The following is a 25,178-nucleotide window of genomic DNA, read 5'->3' on the forward strand; positions in this document are numbered from 1 at the left end:
CTGAGATTCCCATAGCCAGAGCTATTTATGCTCCAAATCAGGTTTGGGTCAATCCTGGGTTCTATGAAGAAACCCATCATTTCTAGTTTTAAGTTGTTCCAAGAAGTTAACTTACTTGCTGAATAGGCTTCTGCTACACTATTTGTCTTTGTTGCAGGTTATAGCTAAAACCTATAACAGATGGGTGGTGGGGAGGAGGGGTGGATAAGCATTGTGAACAATAAATGCCTATAACTGCATGAAAAAGAACAATAAATAACCAATTAAAAGCTCTTAGTATGTGTCAGTCACTCTGCTAAGCATTTTGCAAGCATTATCCTACTTAATTTTTAATCCACCTGAGCAGATATCTTCCCATCTAAGAAGTAAGCTCACAAATCTAGTTAGCAGGTGTTGGAGTCCAAGCAAGTCAATCCCAAAGCACTAGGTTTTAACTGCTACATTATCCTGAGAGAAAAAGAAAAGCAGGAACAAGAGTATAAACTCAAGAAAGATGAGAGTGAGGAAGCTTTCAAGAAACATTTGAAAATGTTCATTATCAAATCTACCTTGAACTGACAGGAAGAGAGGTCACCAAATCTATAAAATTAGTAGAAGTCTTTTACATCCTAAAAAGTAAAGGAGAGCTTAGGATCCCCTAGAATTAATGACATTTTGATCCCATCTCCCCTAAAGATATGCAGAAGGCATCTCTGGGAAGAAGAGGTATTTGAGAATCATGAAATCTAAAACAAATCCTGAGAAGAGTGATGTCAGCAAGATAGCAGAATGGGAATTTCTTACTGTCATTCCCCCCACAGGACATTGGTTTGACAGTCACTCATGGATGAAAGTACTTTTGTGGGAGTCCAGAAGTCCAGTGAGGAAGTTCTAGCATTCTTTTGGATAAAAAAAAAAAATCAGAGATTGGGTGCATTGAAGAGGGTAAGATAAACATTTTCACTTTCCTGCATTACCCCTCTCCCAAGCTGGCATTGCTTAGTGCCAAGAGAGACTCCTTTGGCTTACATTTCTCTCATGGGGAAAGGCAACAGTGTATGAATGGGCACCAACTTCCCCAGCTGTGCAGGATGCTTCTGAGGGTTTGGGAGAGGTTGGAGGTACAGCAACTGGGGCTCAGAACTAATTAAGAGGATGCTATTAACTTCTTGCCATTCATTCTAATAAATGCTTCACAGACTGCATCAGGAAGCCCACCCTCAAGACACTGAGGATGCCTCACCTGTGGTTCACCTAACTGGCTCATGTGCACTTCATGACGAAGTGTGAAGTGTGTTCAAGAAAGGAAAAGTTCTGAGAAAGCCTCAAAATCTTTAACTGGACAGACTGGTGAAGGTATTTCTTTCCCAACACAGTTAGTAAAGACTGGAGGAGGTGACAGCTTCTTCAATGCAAAGACAACAGTGCAAGACTTCAAGGAACACACACACACACACACACACACACACACGATAAAATAAAATGTGTTACAGCAAAGGAACACAATAATTTTCCAGTAACCCACCCCAAAGAAATAGAGATAAATGAATTGTCTGACAAAGAATTCATAATAATTGTTTAAGGAAGCTCAATGAGCTACAAGAGAATACAGATAAAAAACTTAATGCAATCAGGAAAACAATACATGAACAAAATGAGAGGTTAAAAAAGAGATGGAAATCATTTAAAAAACCCCAAAATTTGTAACTTAAGAATTCAATGTATGAAATTTAAAAAATGCAATAGAGAGCATCAATATAAGACTTGATCAAGCAAGGGAAAGAATCTGTGAACTCAAAGACAGATCTTTTGAAATTATTCAGTCAGAAAACAAAAGAAAAAGAGAATGGAAAGGTGAAGAATGCCTATGTGAATTAGAGGACACCAAGAGGTGAAACAATATATGTATTATGAACAGCTCAGAAGAAGGATGGGGAGAAAGGGAGGGGAGACAGAGAGAGAGAGAGAGAGAGAGAGAGAGAGAGACAGAGACACAAAGACACAGAGAAGGGGAAAGACAGCTTATTTAAAGGAATAATGGCTGAAAACTTTCCAAACCTAGGTAGAGAGATGGACATTCAGGTACATGAAGTACATAGGTCCCCAAAGAGACTCAACCCAAAGAGGATTTCACTGAGACACATGGTAATAAAACTCAAAAATCTAAGACAAGAAACCTTTGAAAACAATAAGAGTAAAAGGAACTCATTGTATACAAAAGCACCCCCCATACACAAGATATCAGTGGATTTCTCAGATGAAACCTTATAGGTCAGAAGTGAGTGAGGTGATATATTCAAAGTGCTGAAGGAAAAAGAACCTTGCCAACCAAGAACTGGCAAAGCTGTCTTTCAGAAATGAGAAAGAGACAAAGATTCTTAAACACAACAAAGGCTAAGAGAGTTCATCACCTCTAGATCTGCCTTGCAAAAAATGCTAATGGAAGTTCTTCAAGCAGAAATAAAAGGACACTAAATTGTAACATGAAAACATATATATAAAACTCACTGGTAAAAATAAGTAGTTGAATTCAGAATATTCTAATAATGTAGTAGTGGTATATAAATCACTTAACTCTAGTACAAAAGTTAAAACATAAAAGAATGAAAAAGCTAAAGGTATAATAATTTGCTAATGTACATACAATATAAAGAGAAATAAACTGGGACATCGAAAATATAAAGTGTGGAAGGGCAAGTAAAAGGGTAGAGTTTTTGTATTGATGGAAATTAAATATCAGCTTAATATAGGCTGTTAAAACTATTAGATGTTTAATGTAAGTATTGTGGTAATGACAAAGTAGGAACCTATAGTAGATGCACAAAAGATAAAAAGAAAGCAATCTGAGCATACCACTATGGAAAATTACCAAATTACAAAGTTAGACAGTAAGAGGAGAAAAAAGAAACAAAGCAACTACAAAACAGCCAAAAAAAAATTTAACAAAATGGCAATAGTAAGTCCTTAATTATCAATAATTAGTATAAATGTAAATAGGTTAAATTCTCCAGTTGGCAGAGTGGGAGAATGGATGAAAAACAAGACTCAACTGTATGCTGTCTGTAACAGACTCACTTCAGCTTTAAGGACACACATAGGCTGAAGGTGAGGGGATGCAAAAAGATATTTCATGCAAATGGAAACCAAAAGAGAGCAGGAGTAGCTATACTTCTATCAGGTAAAATAGACTTTAAGTTAAAAAACTGTAACAAGAGACAAAGAAGGTCATTATATAATGATAAAGGGGTCAATTACTTAAGAGGATACAATAACAGAAAATGCATATGAACTTAAGGTTGAAGCACGTAAATATATTAAGCAAATATTAATAAATCTAAAGAGAGAAATAGACGGTAATAAAATAACAGCAGGGAACTTCAAAATCCCACTTGCAATAATGGATAGATCATCCAGACAGAAAATCAATGAGATAACATTGGACTTCAGCTATACTTTAGACCAAATGGATCCAACAGAACATTCAGTCCAACAGGAGCATGATACACATTCTTCTCAAGTGCACACAAAACACTCTCCAGGATAGGTCATATGTTAGATCACAAAACAGGTCTTAACAAGTTTAAGATTGAAATTATATACAGTATCTTTTTGGACCACAATGGTATGAGACAAAAAAATAAATAGAAAAAAAAAAGCTGGGAAATTCACAAATATGGGGAATTAAACAATATAATCCTGAACAACCAATGGATCAAAGATGAAATCAAAAGGGGAATTAAAAATATATATATTGAGTGGTGCTTAGGTGGCTCAGTTGGTTAAGCATCCAACTTCGGTCAGGTCATGATCTCATGTTTTGTGGGTTCAAGCCCCACCTCGAGCTGTGCTGACAACACAGAGCCTGGATCCTGCTTCAGATTCTGTGTCTCCTTCTCTCTCTACCTGCCCCCCCGCCACCCCTGCTCATGCTTTGTCTCTCTATTTTTCTCAAAAAATAAAATAAAATAAATAAAATAAAATAAAATAAAATATTTAAAAATAATAAAATATATATTGAGACAAACAAACATGGAAAAACAGCATACCAAAACTTAAGGGGTGGACACCTGGGTGACTCCATCTGGTAAGTGTCCGACTTCAGCTCAGATCATGATCTTGTGGTTTGTGAGTTCGAGCCCTGAATTGGACTCTGTGCGACAGCTCAGAGCCTGAAACCTGCTTTTGATTCTGTGTCTCCCTCTTTCTCTGCCCCTCTTCCATTCACCCTTTGTGTGTGTCTCTCTCTCAAAAATAAATAAACATTAAAAAAATTTTTTAAAAACTTAAGGGAAGAAGCAAAAGCAGTTTATAAGAGAGTTTATAAAGATAAATGCCTATGTTAGAAAAAAACAGTATCTCCAACCACCTAACTTTATAGTTTAACTAAATAAAGAAGAAAAAACTAAGCCCAGGGTTGGTAGAAGTAAGGAAATAACAGAGATGACAGCAGAAATAAATAAAATAGACCCTAAAAAATAGATAAGATCAATGAAACTAAAAGCTGCTTTTTTGGAAAAGATAAACAAAATGGACAAATCTTTAGCTAGGCTAAATAAGAAAAAAAAGAAGACTTGAATAAAATCAGAAATATTACAATTGATATCACAGGACAATAAGACACTACTATGAATTATTATATGCCAACTAATTGTATAACCTAGAAGGGTGGAAAAATTCCTAGAAACATACAAACTACCAAGATTGAATCAAAGCCAGAGAAGCACATTACTAGAAAAGAAAATTACTAGCTAATATGCATGATGCACATAGATGCAAAAGTCCGCAACAACAAATGAGCAAACTTAATTCAACAGCACATTAAGGGATCATATACCATAATCAAGTGGAATTTATTCCCAAGACACAAGGATGCTTTGATAATATGGAAATCAGTTTTAAATCACATTAATAGAATGAAAGATAAAAATCGTATGATAATCTCAATAGATGCAGAAAAAACATTTGATGAAACAACATTCTTTATGGTAAAAACACTCAATAAATTAGCTGTAAAAGGAATGTACCTCAACATAGTAAAGATCACATATTAAAAACCCAGGTAGCATCATACTCAGTTATGAAAAGGTGAAAGCCTTTTCTTCTAAGATCAGGAACAAGACAAAGATGTGTACCTTTGCCACCTTTATTCAAGATAGTACTGGAAGTCCTAGCCAGAGCAATCAGGCAAGAAAAAGATAAAAGGCATCCACATCAGGAAGGAAGAAGTAAAACTCTCTCTGTTTGCAAATGATATAATCTTATATATAGAAAACCCTGAAGACTCTACCAAAAAAAACTGTTAGAACTAATCAATGAATTTAGTGAAGTTTCAATATATAAAATCAACATACAAATATCAGTTGCATTTGTATATACCATAACAAAATATCTGAAAAAGAAACAGAAAACAACTCCATTTACAATACTCAGGAATCCATTTAACCAAGGAGATAAAAAGCCTGCACTGAAACTGTAAGACTTTGATAAAAGAAATTAGAGAAGATACAAATAAATGGAAAGATATTCGATGTTCACAAATTGGGGAATTAATGTCAAAATGTCCATACTACTCAAAGCAATCAACAGATTCGATTCAACCCCTATCAAAATTTCAGTGGTATCTTTTACAGAAATAGAAAAAGCAATCCTAACCTCTTGGGGGGCTACAAAATACCTGAATGGCCAAAGCAATGTTGAGAAAGAACAAAGTGCGAGATATTACACTTCTTGATTTCAACCATATTACAAAGCTATGGTAATCAAAACAGTATGGTAGGGGAAATGAAAATAGACACTTCAACCAATGGATCAGAATAGAGAGCACAGAAAAAGCCCATTACATATATTGTCAACAGATATTTGACAAGTGTGCCAAGAACACACAATGGGGAAAGGACAATCTCTTCAACAAGTGGTGTTGGGAAAACTAGATATCTTCATGTAGAAGAACAAAACTGGGCCCCCAATACCACTCACAAAAAATTGACTCAAAATGCAGTAAGGACTTAAATGTAAGGCCTGAAGCCATAAAACTCCTAGAGGAAAAGAGAGAAAAAGCTCCTTGGCATTGGTCTTGGCAGTGATTTTTTGGATATGACACCAAAACCTCAAGAAGGAAAAGCAAAAATAAAGAAGAGGGACTACATGAAACTAACAACTTCTTCAGAGCAAAGAAAACAATCAACATAATGAAAAGACAACCTATGGAATGGGAGAAACCATTTGCACAACCTAGATCTGATATGTCTTGAAGCTATAATGTCTGTTGAGGTCCTTTGCCCAGTTTTTAATTGGTTCTCTGCTTTTTTTTGCAAATGCAAATGCAAATGCAAAAAAAGCAAAGAACCAATTAAAAACTGGGCAAAGGACCTCAACAGACATTTTCCCAAAGAGGACACACAAATAGGCAACAGGTACATGAAAAAGTGTTCAACATCACTCATCATGAGGGAAATGCAAATCAAAACCATAATGAGATATCACCTAAACCTGTTATTTCAAAAGACAAAAGATTTCAAAAAGACAAAAAACAACAAGTGTTGGTAAAGATATGGAGAAAAAGGAACCTTGTGCACTGTTGGGGGAAATATAAATTAGTGCAGTCACTATGGGAAACAGAATGGAGATTTCTCAAGAAATTAAAAGTAGAACTACTATATAATTTGGAAAATCCACTTCTGAATACATACCTGAAGGAAATGAACTTAGTATCTCAAAAAGAGATATCTGCACTCTCAAGTTAATTACAGAATTATTCACAATAGCCAAGATATGGAAACCAAAGTGTCCATCAACAGATGAATGGATATTGTTAAAATGTCCATACTACCCAAAGCAATCTACAGATTCAAGGCAATCCCTTATCAAAATTTCAATGGTATCATATATACATACACACATACATATATACATATATGTATACATATACACATGTACATGTATACATATATGTACATATGTATATACATACATATATGTATATATGTATATGTATACATATACATATGTACATGTATACATATATGTATATATGTATGTCATACATATATGTATATATGTATGTATATATAATGTATGATGCATACACACATGGAATATTATTCAGCCACAAAAAGGAAATCCTACTGTTCATGACAATACAGATGAATCTTGAGGGCATTGTGCTAAGTGAAATAAGCCAGACACAGAAAAATACTGTATGATCTCACTTATAAGTTTAACCAAAAAAAAAAAATTAATTTGAACTCCTAGAAACAGAGAAGAATGGTGGCTGCCCAGGGCTGAGGGGTAAAATAGGGAGAGGTTGGTCAAAGGCTACAAACTTTAGTTATAAGACAAATGAGTTCTGGGGATATAATGTACAGTATTGTGACTATAGTTAACAACACTATTGTATACGTGAAAGTTGCTAAGAGACTAGATCTTAAGTGTTCTCACCACACACACACATACACACACCCACAGTCGTTACTATGTAAGATGATGGACATAAGTATTCATTAACTAAATTGTGGTCATCATTTCACACTATATACATATTTCTTAAAATTTTTTTTTAATGTTTTATTTATTTTTGAGAGAGAGAGAGAGAGACAGAGTGTGAGTGGGGGAGGGCAGAGAGAGAAAGAGAGAGAGAGAGACAGGGAGATGCAGAATTTGAAGCAGGCTCCAGGCTCTGAGCTGTCAGCACAGAGCCCAATGCAGGGCTAGAACTCACGAACTGTGAGATCATGACCTGAGCCAAAGTCAGATGCTTAACGGACTGAGCCACTCAGGCACCCCACAATGTATACATATTTCAATCTTGATGTTGTACACTTTTAAAATATGCAATTTTATTTGTGAATACAGCTGGAAAAAAAACCCTATCTTGAATCCAAAGGTAATGGGAGGCAGAGGAGGGTTGATGTGACCTCCTTCCACCCAACCTTCAACTTGTGAGTTGTTCTTCTGGGGTGGGCTAGTATTCTGTTAGACTGATAAATGTGAAAATAAATTGTGAAGCATTACTAATAAGGATAAACCATTGTCTTGCCTTCAGGGAATCTTGGGGAGACAGGGATCAGAAGGGAAATGAGAGACACGATCTTGGAAATGACAGGCCAGTTCAAACTCCTAGTTTAACTTTTTGAGTGGATTAATGTGGAGAAACACTTCTGATATAGAAGGATGTTTTTATTATTGCCCATTAGAGAATGTCTGAGTATCCCTCCAGAACTCCCATCCTTCAGTTCTATGAGTAAGAATGTGTGTGCATGCACGTGTGTGCATCTGTGTGTATGTGTAGATACAGGGTGAAATCAGCACATTCTCCATGGCCCAGTAGAATAATAGAGACATTGTGGGAAGGGCTAAGAAGCTGTAAGAGCTGGTAGAGAATGAAGGAGTGGCTGGCTGAGGTGGCGGTACATGTGTGTATCTGCAGGAAGTGGAGAAAGAATTTCTTTGTCCTGGTTTGGAATTCCTCCTCATCTGGACGTGTCTCCAACTTCAGTGACGTGTCCTTTTTTTGTGCTTTACTTGGGGCCCAGGGGAACCTCAAACACATAGCCTGTCCCAAGGGCTCTGCAGAGAAGCTGAGAAAGCTTATACATGGCACCCAGTGAAATAAGATGTCACTGGAAGAGCTACCTTAGTCATTTCATGCTAGCCTCTAGTGACTAGAGTATTAAATGAGACAGAACATGTGAAGAGTTTAGCTCAGTGGCCGACACATAAGCATACAGTAAATGACAGCTTTTAATATTGCAGCAGAGACAGGGCTGGAATCTGAATCTCTGACTAGCATAGTGTCATAGTCTGCCTCCCCGACCCAGCACACGCTCATGGCTTCTACTTCTTTTCATCCTTCTCGGCTCCCTGTGAGCCACACTGTCATCATGCTATGCTGTCTGCCTCTGAATGAAGATGAGTAACAACACAGGTCAGATCACAGGCTTGTGAGGTAGGGCTGGGGGAGGCTGAGCAGGGGTCCTGAGGCTTCATGTGCTCAGGCATGGAAACTTTTCCTGTATTTTGCAATGCAGAAGCTGGAGGGAATATTGTCCCTAATTAGAAAGTCAGCAAGTACAGGCTCTGGGATTCCCACCATGCTTCTCCCCCTTGAACAGGAAGCAGCTTCTGACCCTCAGGGGTGCTGACCAGGGAGGTAGTAGTGGCCGGAAAAGCAGGTGAGTGCTTCAGGAGACAGACCTGGGGGCATATCCTGCAGCCAATCAGACCACCTGGGTGAACTTTGGCAAGTTACTTTTACCTTTTGTAGCCTTAGTCTTTCCCCCTCTGCAAAGCAGATGTAATCAATATTTGCAGAGAGGCTATGCAGAAACAAGGTGGCATAAGTGTAGTGCCTAGAGCATTGAGGGCTGGAGAAGGGGTGGATAGGGACGTGTTTCTTGCTTCCCCCCCAACATGAGCTACCCTGGCTAAGAGGATTGGGGATGACTATTCCCTCATGACAGATTGGAATGCAGAATGCTTATTGCAGGGCATCAAATGCTGCTCAGAACCATGCTGTGGGCTCATTATTAGTGTTTGTGACTACACAGAAATGATGGTTCCGTGTGGGCTTCATGGTCAGAAAAAAAGCAATGGAACAGGCTGGACATGATGTGGGCCTTCAAGGACAGATAGGATTTGGGGTGGGAGGACAGGACAGAGAGGGGAGATCGTTGAGCAAATGTTCAGAGGAAGGAATGTGTTGCCTTTTCAGTGGTCAGTGAGGAAACCAGCCAAGTGGGAACAGAGGTTTTGCTCACACAAATGTGGGAGAGGATCCTGGTGCCTTGTCTTGCCTCCTTAATTGAAATGACTTATTGGAGTCTCCATTTTCCCGACCAGGTTGTTAGCCCATGAGAACAGAGATTTGTATCACTAGGACCTGGCACATAGATAGAATAGATAGAATCTATTAGATAGAATAGATAAATCTATTAGATAAATCTAATAGAGAGAATAGATAAACCAATGAATCCATGAGAGAGTGGGTAGACATATTGGAAAAGGTGGGTCAGATTGTGGAAAGATTGTGGTCAGATTGTGGAAAAACTGGGGTAGGTACTGGGAGTCCACTGAAAGTTTTGTATGGGGGTACATCTCTCTGAAGAGGATGTTTTAGGAAATAATATCCTGAGATCCATATGGAAGATGGGTTGAAGGGCAGAGGGTTTGTAGAGAGAGCAGTGAGACTGAGGTCAGTGAGAAGGTAGCTGGGGTCATGGAGGCATCAAATGGTGAGGTCATGGACTCATCTTTATCAGCGGAGATGAGATGGAAAAGAAGGCAAGAGAAAAAAAAATAAATGTAATAAGGGCTCCACACATATTTTAACACTGTGCCCTCTTCTGATGGTTTCTGCCATTCTTAAGATTTGGCCTATTTTTCCCTTCTCTTGAATAATGACAGTAAAATTCATACAAGAGTGCAAACAATTAAGAAGAGGAGAGAAAAAGCCAAAACTTCCCACTGTTTTGTCCATCTGACTTGGCTTTGGAAAGAGGAGGGGACAGGGATAAAAGGGGGGGCACTGGGAGCTGGGTCTGGGCTGATGACCAGGCTGAGCCAGAGGGTAGGGCTCAGGGCTTCAACACAGTTACAACAGCATTCTCTTCTTTGGAAAAGGTGGAAATTCCCGACTTTACTGGTATGCAGTGAGAGGCAGAAAAGAGAGGACGAATAGCTTATTTTCTGCCCAGTTAGAAATGGTTACATACAGGGTCTAAGTATTTTATAAATTACTCTCTAGGGACAAGACTCCAGGGAGAATATAACCCAAGGGAATATTCTTGCTTGAAGAACAGGGCTTGAAGAGCAGGGAGTTGAAAATTTCATCATAAATGCAAACAATCTTCCTCAGATCAAAGGCCCTTGCATTGGGTTATGTTTTACCTTGTTGGAACTTCAGGTGGTCAGAGACCAGTGGTTAGATAAGATCTACCTTCAAGGATATACATAGACAACAGAAGCCAGACAGTTCCAGTTACTACCTCAGAAAGGGAATCAAGAACTGGGTTGAAGATGGGAAAAAACATAAGCCTGGAATCTCCACATCTGTAGTTTTTATTGTATCTTGTTTGTTCCTGGTCTTTATCAGTTGAAAACCTCACAAACAAAATAGGCCTATATGCCTGTCTTCAGGATTGTTGGAAAGGATTTTCAGCCAGGCTTGGGAGCAGAAGAACCAGAGGCAACCATGAGGTGGGGACAGCCATTAAAGAAGAGAGGAAAACCAGTTGGTCCTGAGGCCTTTGTCAATAAAGGAAAAGGAGAACATATAATTAGAGGCTGTAATGGTAAATTTGATATATTAACTTGGCTAGGCCATGGTGCCCAAATATGTAGTCAAAGATTATTCTGGATGTGTTTGTGAGGGTATTTTTGGGTAGGTTTTTGGATAGGTTTTAGGATTATAGGTTAATCCTATAAACTGATGGACTTTGACTAAAGCAGATTACCCTCCATAATATAAGTGGGCATCATTCAATCAGATGAAGGCCTGAATAGAACAAAAGACAGAGGGGCGCCTGGGTGGTTCAGTGGGTTAAGCATCTGACTTCAGCTCAGGTCATGATCTTACAGTTCATGACTTTGAGCCATGCATCAGGCTCTGTGCTGACAACTCAGAGCCCAGAGCCTGCTTCAGATTCTGTGTCTCCCTCTCTCTCTGCCCCTCCCCCACTCACACTCTTGTCTCTTTCTCTCTCTCTCAAAAATAAACATTTAAAAAAATTTTAAAGAAAAGAACAAAAGACTGACCATCCTCAAGCAAGAGGGAATTCTGTCAACAGACGGCATTTGCAACATGGGTTCTTCCCTGGGTTTCCATACGGATGACCTTCAAACTGGAAGTGCAACATGGGATTTTCTCTGGATCTCCAGACTGCCAGCTTATCCTGCAAATTTTGGATTTGGCAGTCTCCATGATCATGTAAGCCAATTACTCAAAATAAATCTATACATAAATATGTGTCTGTTTATTTATTTATTTTTACATTATATATACACATTTACATAAACACATGTATAAAATAAATATATGTATAAATATATGTGTGTATACACATCCAGTTGGTTGTGTTTCCCTGAAGAACCCTAAGTAGTACAGAACCTTAGTTATGGCAATTCTACAGATTTCTAGTCCTTCATTCCTATGATTGCACCCAGACAGGAGAAGAAACCAGCAGGAGTGGGCAGACTCCTCAGAGTCAGAGCCCCTAACTAACTGCATCATTCCTGCTTACTTTGGTCATCTGTGCTATCAGCAAAGTTTGGATGAGTTCAAGACATAGACAATTCTAAGTACATAGAAACTTCAAAGAAGTATTTGCTATCTTTATTAGGGATGTTTGAATATTATTTAGATAAAGGAAAGAATGATGATTATTTGCCATATAGGATTCTCTTGACTCAGCATTAGAAAACACATAGGAAACAGAGGGTACAACATTAGAACAACATTTCTCTTTGATAATTAACTACTCTGAAGTAGGTGATTAAACCCCAAGTATTCTAGTTTATCTTAGTATTCTGGTTCAACAGAGTTCCAGACAATTAGCATCCCTGACTCGGTGCAATGCAATGCATGGCTTTATGCTTTGGACCATGTTTGTTGAATGGTAGTCCTGCTAGTTCAGGTTGAACAGGGACCAGAACTGGACAAGTTGAGGGGAAGTAGACTACTGAATCATGTTCAGCAGAGAAAATAAAGCACATGTCTCTGTAGCCAGAAGTTATTTCTGAGAAACATAAGGATGTGCCAGGTGGTCTGAGAATCATTTCTGAACATGAGCCCAAGTACTAGTCATGATTTCACCTGAGGCCACCAGGAAGGTAAGAGGTGAGCTGCACCTCAGCAAATAGAGGAAGGGTCTGAAGATCAGTTTGGCTCCAGCAATTTTAGTGCTGAAAGAAAATGCCAGGCTAATAGGCTTAGTCTTGAATTCTGACATTGTCCCATGGTGGAGAGAGGGTGCAGAGAGAAATTTCTAGCCAAAACACAGAAGGAAATTTCAAACCTTGTCATTGAAATAACACATCCTTAAATTCTCTTCAAATGCTAGCAGTGAAAATGAAACTTTGGACAGTGAGTTTTTAGTGACAAGAAAGTAGACCTCATATGACATATACTCTGGTTTTACTAAATTACTTGCTAAACTTTATTTATTTATTGGTTGATTGATTGATAGATTGCTTAACTCTTAAAAGGCCATGATCTCTCCCCCTTCTGAGTCTTTCCCCAGGTTTGGAGTCATCTAGAGACTACCTAACTCCTCTTTGACCATTAGGTCTTTACAAGGATTCTTCTAGAATCCTTTCTTCTTCCTTCTATATGCCACCACGGCCTTGCTGCTTATTTCTCTTGACTCTTCTTATGTAATTGAATTATTGCTTCCTAAACCATATAATCCTTGAGGGAAGAAATGTGACATGTGTAGTTATATCTCCAGTGCCTGAAATAGGGACAGGGCCTGCCACCATGTAACTGGCTTCCTTTTCCCCCCATAGTGTTATCCTTGCCACAGACCGCCTTAGATCAGATTCAGTCTCAAAGCATAGGCACTATACGACTTATCTGTTCTTATCCCCCTGCTCCCATTGTTGGACTTGCTTTGATCCTAGAAATCCACTTCCTGAATTTATTCCTTATTATATCATCCTTGCCTACTACCCATGTTCTTCCAAGAATGGATTTCCTTTCTTTGGACCTCAATTTTCCTTTATTGTATCAGATACCTGCAACTAGGTCTCCCCATTTCTGATGCTAATGGAGGTTTGTGGCCTCCATTAGAACTTGTGTCTATCAGCTGCTTATAACACTTGGCTTAGATATGACCCTAGATCCTAGGCCTCATCTGAGCTATCACCAAATCGGGATTTTGCCTTGCATCTCCTCGTCAGCCTGTTTTAGACCTAACTTTAAGCTCATGTCCTGTAATAACTGACCCCTGGTATTGCCATGTGTTCTAATACTGGGTTCTCCCATGGTCCTTTGGCACCTCTTGGACTCCAGATCCTGGCCCTCCTGAATCTACCTATGCTCAGGAGCTCCTAAATGTTCAGGATGGGCTGTGAGTGAAATTCCATAAGCCTAAAGATGAACAGTAATATCTCAGAAACATGCTCAAAGGCCTTGACTTTCTATATTTGGATATTTAGAAGTTTTTCCCCCCACATATTGCAAATCAAAAACCAGCTGTGCTCTGCCAAGAAAAAGCCCAATTGTATTTATGCCAGGTGGGATCCTACTCCTGTGATGTAGGGCTCTGTCATACATAGGTCCAATATAGTTCCTCAAAGATGTCTACAGCCTCATACCTAGAACCTGGGCATACCTTACCTGGAAAAAGGAGGTTTGCCAACGTATTTCAACATACTCACTTTAAGATAGGGGAGATTATCCAGGTGGGCCCAATATAATCATCTGGGCCCTTACAAAGTAGAGAACTTTCTCTGGATGGAGTCAGAGAGATGCAGCAGAAGGGGAAGTCAGGGAGATTCCCGTTGTGAGAGGGATTCAATGTGTCTTTGCTGGTTTTGAAATGTAGGAGCCATATTCAAGGACTCAAGAGAGGACTCGAGGAGAAAAGGGTGGCCCCCTCTTGAAGCCAGCCAGCAAAGGAAAAGGGCCCTCACTTCTGCAACCATAAGGCATTGAATTTGCCAATAATCTGAGTGAGCTTGGAAGCAGGTTCTTCTCCAGAGCACCTCCTAAGAGATGTGGTTCTGCTGATAGCTTGATTTCACCCCTGTGAGACTCTAATAAGAGGACCCAGGCAAGCTATACTGTACCTAGACTTGTGAATTACAGAATTGTGAGATAATAAATGTGAGCTACAACTTTATGTGATTTGTTCTGGCAACAATAGAAAACTAATAGAGGCCTTTGGTCAAGGTCAAAGCCTGTGGGAAGATTGACCATTTTCTTCTACCAAGATTCTTGGGCTGCAAAGCACTCTTTAAAGCTGGTCCTTGTCTGCCTGGTGAGCGAAGAAAACCCCAGGAGCTGATTAGGAACTTTCCTTAGCACAACATATTTGGAGTCCCACCGCCTTCCTGGGGAGACAGAATTTGGTCATTTCATCACCCCACCAGGGAGCTTGCCCAGCCCAGCTGGACTCCAAGGAAGCTGTCATAAGAAAGGTGAACATTCATTTCATGCGTCCGCCATCTCCAGCTGTAGAGTGTGGCTTATTTTGCAGCAAAAGCAAAGCATCCAGTCAAATGTTTCTGAGAAAGACCTGTTAAGCAGGTGAGTCACCTCTCTGAAGACTGCCTCCTATCCAGCAAGGTGAAATAGTCTTCTACAGAAATAGGGCTGGAAAAAAGAGCTCTGGTGGTTTTGTCCTGGATTCCTTGTGAATGGCTTCCTTGGGTATAGCCCATTACTAATTAGGCCAGCTCCAGGGATTAGCTCTCTAGGCAGGCCAATTAACTTCAGTCTACTCCATGGAGAAAGACTCTATCTCATTCAAAACGCCTTCACCGAGCACCTAATATTGCCAGGCCCTGTGCCAGGGGTTAGGGGGACAAAGAAAAACAAAAAGCCAGATCCCACCCACATAATTTCACAATGTAGTGGGGAGATGGGCCTGTAAACAATTATCATAGTTACAAAGAATGGTGAACTGATGTTACACGAAAAGTATAGGAAATCTTCCACGTGCAGAGGTAGGAAATGTTAATTCTGCCTGCATATTCCAGAGGAGTCTTCACAAGAGAGATGACATTTAAGCTAGACTTTGATGGAGAGGCAGGGACAAATAATAATTGATGGCATATATTTGGTGCTTTATATTTTATAATTTCATTTCAGTGGAATTTTCATAGACTGAGCATAACAAAGGTGTTTTAATGCAGGAATTGGTAGGGTCAGGCATAAATAAGCATAAAGAAGTAAAAGTTCATGATGATTCCTGTGAGTAGGTATTCTCATTGATTACTAGGGGATTATGGCTTCTAGTTCCTCTCAGTATACAGGGAATAGATCCTGATATACACCTGCACTTATGTCTGTGTTTATTTCTTTTTTTTAAAATTTTTTTAATGTTTATTTATTTTTGAGAAAGGGAGAGACAGAGTACCAGCTGGGGAGGGGCCGAGAGAGAGAGGGAGACACAGAATCCAAAGCAGGCTCCAGGCTCTGAGCTGTCAGCACAGATCCCTACGCGGGGCTTGAACTCACAAACCGTGAGATCATGACCTGAGCCGAAGTCAGACACTCAACCGACTAAGCCACCCAGGTGCCCCTGTCTGTGTTTATTTCTATATCCATCTACACATATTGAAATCTCTGAGTTCACACCAAAGTCTTCAATTCCAAACAAAACCTCAGTGTTTAGTCTAGTTTTTTTCCCTTCCATATTTCTATATTTCTTCTTCAGCAGTGAAATGTAGCCTGTCTTGTCTGTTCAGGCTATAACAAAAATATCATAGGGGCACCTGGGTGGCTCAGTCGGTTAAGCATCCGACTTCGGCTCAGGTCATGATCTCACGGTTGGTGGGTTCAAGCTCCATGTCAGGCTCTGTGCTGACAGCTCAGAGCCTGGAGCCTGCTTTGGATTCTGTGTCTCCCTCTCTCTCTGCCACTTGCCTGCTCACTCTCTCTTTCTCTCTCTCAAACATAAATAAACATTTTAAAAAATATCATAAACTGGGTGGCCTATAAAGGACCAAAATTTATTTCTTTTAGTTCCAGAGGCTGGGAAGTCCAAGATAAAGGTGCCAGCCTTTATCAGTGTCTGGTTGCTTCCTGGTCCACAGATAGCTATCTTCTTGCTGTGCCTTCACATGGCAGAATGGGGCAAGGATGCTCTCTTTAAAAGGGCACTAATACCATTCATGATGGCTCCATGCTTATGACCTAGTCACCTCCTAAAGGCCGCACCTCCTAATACCATCACACTGGGGACTAGGATTTCAACATGTGAATTTTGTGGGAGGGGAACACAAACATCTAGTACATAGCATAGCCCGGTATGAACAGCATGGCTGGAGAATAAGGTATATTGAGAAAGAGAGAACAGATGTGAAAGTGGTTTGGGATCTGCTTAGGAAGGACCTTGAGGGTCATGACTTTATCTTTTATGTATTGGTAATTTGTTCAAGGTTTCTGAAGAAAGAATAATAAGATATTACCAGAAGAGTAAAATTAACAGAACTTTCAGTAGAATTAAATAAGGCTATTAGGAAGAAAAGGAAAGACTGGGGGAAATTCTTGCAGATTTGTAAAAATTGTCTTGGATTGTCTTCAACTTAGTTATATGATTACTCCACTCAGTCCTCCTGAGTGTGCCCCACTGTGATGAACTAAGAATATTCCTTTACTCTCTAGTCCACTTTTTTCTTGGAATCTGAAAGCCACAGGCTCTAGAAGATATCCAATGCACATATTTCCTGTTAGTAAACAGGATCCACTTAATTTACTCACAAGCAAGATTTCCACATACGTATTTTATAAATGGAAAGGATTTATTGTATGATTCATTGTTAGAGGATCCTAGAACACTTTTTCAATGACTATGAACAAGTCAGGAAGCTTTTGGTGGCAAATGATTCAAAACCCAACACAACTAGCTTAAATGGTAAGGAATTTTAATAGTTTCTGTACCTGGAAGTCCAAAGGAAGGCTAGGTTCTGGGCTGACTTAATCCAGTGGCTCTGGACCCACATGCCTGGTTCCTCTTAGCTCTGTTTTCCTCTTAAGCTTGTAGCGACACCACTCTGGATCTCATCTCAATGTCCAATGTTATTCAGAAGAGAAACAATCTATTCAGGGAGAAGAACAACTTTCCTAGAAGTTTCCTGCAATGGTCTCCTTGTACCTTAAGACAAACATTTTCGCATTTTTTCCTTTATTTATATTTTTTGTTTTTAAAACCATCTTAAGTTTACAGAAAAGCTGCAAAACAGTACAAGGCCTTTTTTCTCTGAAGTATTTGAGAGTAATTTGTCAATCTGAAGTTCCATCCACCAGAATAATTTAGTGCATGTTTCTTGTGAACAAGCACATCTCCTACAAATTGTCACCCACAGACTCCATTTGAGTTTTACTACTCATCCCAATAATGTCCTTTATAGAATTCTTGACTTTTGTGACTTAGACATTTTAAAAGGAGGTAACCCAGTGATTTTATAGAATAGCCCTCAATTTGAATTTATGTGATGTTTCCTCAGTATTGGATTCAGGTTTTCCATCTTTGGCAGGAATAGCACAAAAATGATACTGTATTTATTTCTTTATATCCTATCATCTGGCATGTGATTTCAATCTGTTTAATTAAAATGCTTATTTTGATCACTTGATTAAAGTCATTATCTACCAGATTTTGTACTGCAGAGTTACTCCATTTTCCTGTGGAATTAATAAAAATTTTTTATGGAAGTATCTTGAATGTAAATGTATACTTTCACATCCAAATTTAAACATATTTATATATATAATGTCAGTATGGACTCATGAGTTTCTATTTCATTTAATGGTCTATGATCTGTAACTATCACTATTTATTTTGATGATCAAATTATCTCTGATTTTGTCAGTGGGAGCCTCTTTAAGCTGGCTTCTGTGCCCTTTTGAAATGTTTCCTAATTTGGGGGGCACTCTTTTCCTTCTGATAGAAAAAAAAGATATTCCAGGCTCATCTTGTCCTTTCCCTGCTTGAATCATAAAACCAGCCATTTCTTCAAGAAATACTGGCTTGATTCAGTGTAGGATGATACTTAGAAGCCAACATTTAGATACTAAATGTTCTTGTTGCTACTGGGTGTCATGGCTTCTAGATTCTCTTAGAAGACAGGACAAGGGAATATATCTGGTATATATCCCTGCATTTATGTCTGTATTTACTTTGACCTTGAGATATATATTTCTTTTTTCCAATTTTTTAAATTTAAATTTTAGTTAATATACAGGGCAATATTGGTTTCAGTGATTCATCACTTACATACAACACCCAGCACTCATCACAAGTGCTTTCCTTAATGCCCATCACCCATCTAGCCCATCTTCTACCCTCTTCCCTCCATCAACCTTCAGTTTGCTCTCTATTAGTAAGAGTCTCTTATGGTTTGTTTCCCTCTCTTCTCTTCCCCCCACCTTCTCATATATTCATCTGTTTTGTTTTCCACACATGAGTGAAATCACATGGTATTTGTCTTTCTCTGACTGACTTATTCTGCTTAGCATAATACATTCTGTCTCCATCCATGTCATTACAAATGGCAAGATTTCATTCTTTTTGATGGCTGAGTAATATTCCATTGTAAATATATACACCACATCTTCGTTTTCCATTCATCAGTTGATAGACATTTGTGCTCTTTCCATGATTTCGTTATCATTGATAATGCTGCTATAAACATTGAAGTGAATGTACCCCTTTGAATCTGTATTTTTCTACCCTTTGGATAAATACCTTATAGTATGATTGCTGGATCATAGGGCAGTTCTATTTTCAGTTTTTAAGGAACCTCCATACTGTTCTCCAGAGACACTGCACCAATTTGCATTCCCACCAACAGTGTAAGAGAATTCCCCTTTCTCCACCTCCTCACTAACACCTGTTGTTCTTGTGTTGTTAATTTTAACCATTTTGACAGGTGTGAGGTGATATCGTGGCTTTGATTCATACTTCCCTGATCATGAGTGATGTTGAGAAATGTATATTTCTTTCTATATACATGTATCTCTCTATGAAGGTCTATATCTCTATACATATATCTATGTCTCTTTCTGTGTATATCTCCAATTCACACTAATGTCTTCAATTCCAAAACAAGACCACAGGGTTCAAACTAGTTTTACCTTTCCACATTTGTAACTTCTTACCCCAAAAGTAGGAAACGTGGCTCCTATAATTCTCATTATGTTTGTTTGTTTGACTAACACTCTATATGTAATCAACTTTCCATTGCCGCAGTCACCTGCTGCACTTAGTCATCTATCTGTAATTCTGTTCCTCACTCTATGCTTTACCTGGTGGAAACCTTTACTTTCAAGACTCACATCAAAGGGCATCACCTTTATAAAACTTCCTCAGCTGTTTTTTTTTAATGTTTTATTTTGTCCCCACTCTACCGTGTGCAGACTTTTATCATATACATTATGCAATGTATTTGTTCACATGACTCAACTGAGCTCCTGGAGGGCAGGGGCTAGATCTTATCCACCTCTGAATCTTACTGTCCCCAGAGCCAAAGCAGTGTCTGGCATATGATTAACTCTTAAGTTTATGACAAAGGAATGATCATGAAAGGACTCACCTGAGTGTCAGCCCTGCTGAAGGAGATGCTCAACTCATGGCAATAGAAGCCAGACTGGATGGGCCAAAGACTAGGAGGGAGTAACCATTACCAGTAACACTCTTTATACAGTCTTTAATCATTTGAGTCATCAAAGCTCTAAGCAAGCAAAACACAAAATCAATACATCATAAAAAAAGATTAATCTATTTTATAATGTAGAAACAAAAAATTTTGTCTTGCAAAATCTACCACAAAAAGTGGGGGAAAAGACAAAAAGGGAAAATTATTTGCAATTCATATCAGAAAGAGTTAATAGTCTTAGTATAGAAAGAGCTCTTACAGGGGTGCCTGGGTGGCTCAGTTGGTTAAGCGTCTGACTTCTGCTCAGGTCACGATCTGGCGGTCCGTGAGTTCGAGCCCCGCGTCAGGCTCTGGGCTGATGGCTCAGAGCCTGGAGCCTGTTTCCGATTCTGTGTCTCCCTCTCTCTCTGCCCCTCCCCCGTTCATGCTCTGTCTCTCTCTGTCTCAAAAATAAATAAATGTTAAAAAAAAAATTTAAAGAAAGAGCTCTTACAAATCAGTAAGAGACAAAAAGGGAAAATTATTTGCAATTCATATCACAAAGAGTTAATAGTCTTACTATAGAAAGAGCTCTTACAAATCAGTAAGAGAAAGAATCTTCCATTTCAATAACCAATAACGGACAGAGGGCATAAGTAGGCATGCAAAGAAAAAATGAAAATGACTTTTAACCATATGAAAAGATGCTCAACTTTATTCATAATTAAAGAAATGTAAATTAAAACATCATAGTGTGCAGATTTTACCCATTGGACTGGCAAAAGTTTAAGTCCAATAATAGCCAATGTTGGCCCTGGTGGCCCAGGTTTGGAGAAACTTGCATCTATCACCACTTTGGTAGGAGTGAAAATTTATCCAAACCTTTTGATAGAGAAAATTGCCTACATCTTTAACATTTTAAAGTCACATACTCTTTATTCAAATAATTATACAGGGAAGGGAAAAGGGAGGGGGACTGAGATAGGCTGTGTTTTCAGAATATATTTATTCTACCCTGACTGGGCTCTACTCCAAAATCCTTATTCACATAGTTTCTTGTTCATAGTGGCTGTTTACATTATTGGTCTTTTCTCAGCAGTCAGACAACATTGTCCCCTGGCTCCAGCATCAAGGAGCTGTGCTTCTCATCATTGGAAAGATGATGTGAGAGACCAGCCTTCAGTGTGACATGGTTGCTGGGATGAGAGCTGTTTGTTTTCAGTAATGGGAATGTGTTTGTACTGCTCGTTAGTGGGCACTGTTACTGCTAAGTCAGCATCCGTTCTCCCTTCTTCTTTCCTAGGAAACTTGAAGAGGGCTGGGACCAAGGCAGTAAGTAGTAGAGGGAAAGGAAACAGAGGATGGGTATGAAAGGGGAACACTGGTCAAGGTTTGGTCTTATTGGAAGGGTGGTGGCATGTATCAGGGAAGCAAGGAAGCTGGGAAAAAGGGGAAGGGAAGTGAAGAGTGCCATCTGGGAGGACTTCCAGGTTTCTTTTACTGGGACTGATGATGCTGATGACTAAGAAGGGAACGTGAGAAGAGAAACAGATCAGCAGGGCAAGGTAATTTAGTTTTGGACTTACTATATTTGCCATGTTGGTGGGACAACCAAGTAGAGAGAGCCAATAGGGACTTGGAAATAAACAGTTGGTGTTCTGGAGAAGGCCTAAGAGGTAGATACAGATTTATACCAGTCAATGGTCGTGGTTGACAGTGGATGAGATAACCAGGTAATGAAGAAAGTCCTGCCTCTTATGAATGTATTTTAATTTGGCAAGTATTTATATGGCACTTGTTATGGGTTAGACACTTTGCAAATATTTACCCATTGAATGCAAATAAAACTTTGAGGAAGATACTATTATTATTCTTATTCTGTAGATGAGAAAACGGAGGCTCAGAGAAGGTTCCCAACCTGCCCAAGATCTCATAGGTCACAGTGGCACAGACAGGGTTTGAACCCAGGCTGTCTTGCCCCAAACTCCATGCTCCCACCTTGCTACACTGACACTTTTACACTGGACATTGATTGTCAATATGTTTATCAGGAAGCTTATAAGATCAAGAATAATTATCACTTATTCTGTTCTGGGGCCCTGGGGCTATTTGTATATAGACAATCCTCTGTCCTTACAGGTAAAAGCTGAGATATCTGTGAGTTGAAGAGCATCCTCTGGATTTATGAATCAAAGCACCATGCTATCTGTGCCTCTTACTTCTACATGAATACAGGACATTAAAATGACAAGTGACCTACAGGGAAACCACAGGGTTCACTGGCACTGCTTGTCCACTTTTAGTTAACTTCCATCCACCTTTCCTACTCATCCCCCCTTTTGTTTTTTTTTGTTTTAACAAGGTCCAAATGATATTGTAAATTTATCATTCCCACAATAAATCTCTGAAAACATCACATATCAGTGATAGGTTTTACACACAAAAAAAGATATTAACAAATTATAGAGTCATTAGAAAACAACACAAAATTCTCATGGTCCAGAAGTATAACAGAAACACAACTCAAAGGGACATGCTGATGTCACAGGCCTTCTGGGCTTAAGTCCTGAGGTAGGTAAAATGAATGGAAGTTTATATTCTGCAAGTTATGGTCACTAAAAGCATTTCACTTGGGGCAAGGGATCTGGGCTAGGCTTATGAATGAAACTTGGTGCTGGAATGGGGTTCCTCCTATAGTGATAGAAGATGGAAGAACTTACTGCTGATTGTTTATTCTGTTTTGGGGTCCCTGGCTTATATAAATAGTAGATACATAGGAGGAAGCAGACCCAATCTTGTAGTCAGGACGTGGGTCAAGCAACCTGCCACTCCAATGACTGAATCTTAGATATTTCATTCTCTGCAACATAGAAATCTTGAACCACCAATATAATATCTGGTTCAAGTTTGGGAGACTTGAGAGAGGGGCATATATACGTGCCACCAAACTGGTAGGCAGGGAATGATAGGTGAAGGAAGAGAAGAGAGGAGAGAGGAAAGAGGAGAGAAGGCGGGGGGGGGGGGGCGGGGAGAGAGAGAGAGAGAGAGAGAGAGAGAGAGAGGCTTCCATTCAAGAGAGCATACAAACTAAAGTTCCTAAACAGATTGAAAATGAATACTAAGGAAGACTACCAACAAAAGAAGCTATTGGGGGATTAATTCATTCTAGACAAAGCAATGATAATAGAAGACTAGTTAGCTAGCCAAAATACACTTCCCTCCCATTTAAAAATTCCATTGGAGTTGACATTATTTTTTATACTAGTTTTGGGGTACAATATAGTGATTCAACAATTCTAAACATTACTCAGTGCTCATCATGATAAGTGTACTCTTAATCCCCTTTACCCATTTCACCCATTCCCCCACCCACCTCCCCTCTGGGAACCACCAGTTTGTTCTCTATAGGTAAGAATTTGTTTTTTGGTTTGTCTCTTTTTTTCTTTGTGTTAAAAAAATTTTTTTAATGTTTATTTTTGAGAGATAGAGAGATGGAGTGGGAGCAGGGGATGGCAGAGAGAGAAGGAGACACAGAATCCAGAGAAGGCTCCATGCTCTGAGCTGTCAGCAAAGAGCCTGAGGTGGGGCTCAAACTCATGAACCACAAGATCATGACCTGAGCTGAAATCAGACGTGGAACTGACTGAGCCACCGGGCACCTCATGATTGTCTTGTTTCTTAAATTCCACATAAGAGTGAAATCATATGGTATTTGTCTTTCTCTTTCACTTAGCATTATACTCTCTAGCTCCATCCATGCCATTGAAAATGGCAAGATTTCATTATTTTTTATGGCTTAGTAATATTCCACTGTGTATATATACCTCCTCTTCTTTATCCATTCATCTATCAATGGACACTTGGGCTGCTATTGTAAATAATGCTGTGATAAACATAGGGGTGCATATATCTTTTTGAATTAGTGTTTTTACATGTTTTGGGAAAATACCAAGTCGTGGAATTATTGGATCTTATGATAATTCTATTTTTTATTTTTTGAGGAAAGGCCATACTGTTTTCCACATTGGTTACACCAGTTTTCATTTCCACCAACAGTGTGGGAATAAGGGTACTTATTGCATAAGTGTACTTGCTTTTTCTTATGGTTTTGATTTTAGCCATTCTGACAAGTGTGGGGTGATATCTCCTTGTGGTGTTGATTTGCATTTCCCTGATGATGAGTGATGTTGAGCGTCTTTTCATATGTCTGCTGGCCATCTGGAGATCTTCTTTGGAGAAATGTCTGTTCATGTCTTCTGCCCATTTTTTAATTGGATTATTTGTGGGGTTTTTTTGGGGGGGGGTAAGTTGTATAAGTTCTTCATATATCTTGGGTACTAACTTTTTATCAGATGTGTCATTTGCAAATATCTTCTCTCATTCAGTAGATTGTTTTTTAGTTTTGTTGAGTGTTTCTTTTGCTATGCATAAGGTTTTTATTTTTATGTAGTCCCAATAGTTTATTTTTGCTTTTGTTTCTTTTGCCTCAGGAGATGCATTTAGAAAAACGTTGCTATCGTCAATGTCAGAGAAATTACTGCTTGTTCTCTCTTCAAGGATTTTTACAGTTTCGGGTCTCACATTTAGGTGCTCAATTTTGAGGTTTTTGTGTGTGTGTGGTGTAAGAAAGAAAGTGGTCTAGTTTCATTCCTTTGCACGTAACTGTCCAGTTTTCCTAACACCATTGGTTGAAGAGACTGTCTTTTTATCATTGCATATTTTTTCCTCTTCCAAAGACTAATTGACCATATAACAATGAGTTTATTTACGGACTCTGTATTCTGTTCTATTGATCTGTGTGTCTATTTTGTGCCAGTACCATATTGCTTTGATCACTACAGCTTTGTAGTATATCTTGAAATCTGGGAATGTGATAACTTCAGTTTTGTTCATTTTCAATA

At 39.0% G+C, this 25,178-nt stretch overlaps 1 long non-coding RNA gene across 1 annotated transcript; it reads left to right on the plus strand.

The window, feature by feature from the left end:
* The first annotated feature begins 805 nt into the window (after positions 1-805).
* Positions 806-11,937, plus strand: LOC131513423 (uncharacterized). Its single transcript, XR_009262576.1, has 3 exons — positions 806-924; positions 9,090-9,149; positions 11,712-11,937. It is a non-coding gene; the product is annotated as an uncharacterized LOC131513423 (long non-coding RNA).
* Positions 11,938-25,178: the final 13,241 nt, after the last annotated feature.

The sequence above is a fragment of the Neofelis nebulosa genome, chromosome 6 (genome assembly GCF_028018385.1).
Source record: "Neofelis nebulosa isolate mNeoNeb1 chromosome 6, mNeoNeb1.pri, whole genome shotgun sequence".
In the NCBI taxonomy this organism is placed as follows: Eukaryota; Metazoa; Chordata; class Mammalia; order Carnivora; family Felidae; genus Neofelis; species Neofelis nebulosa.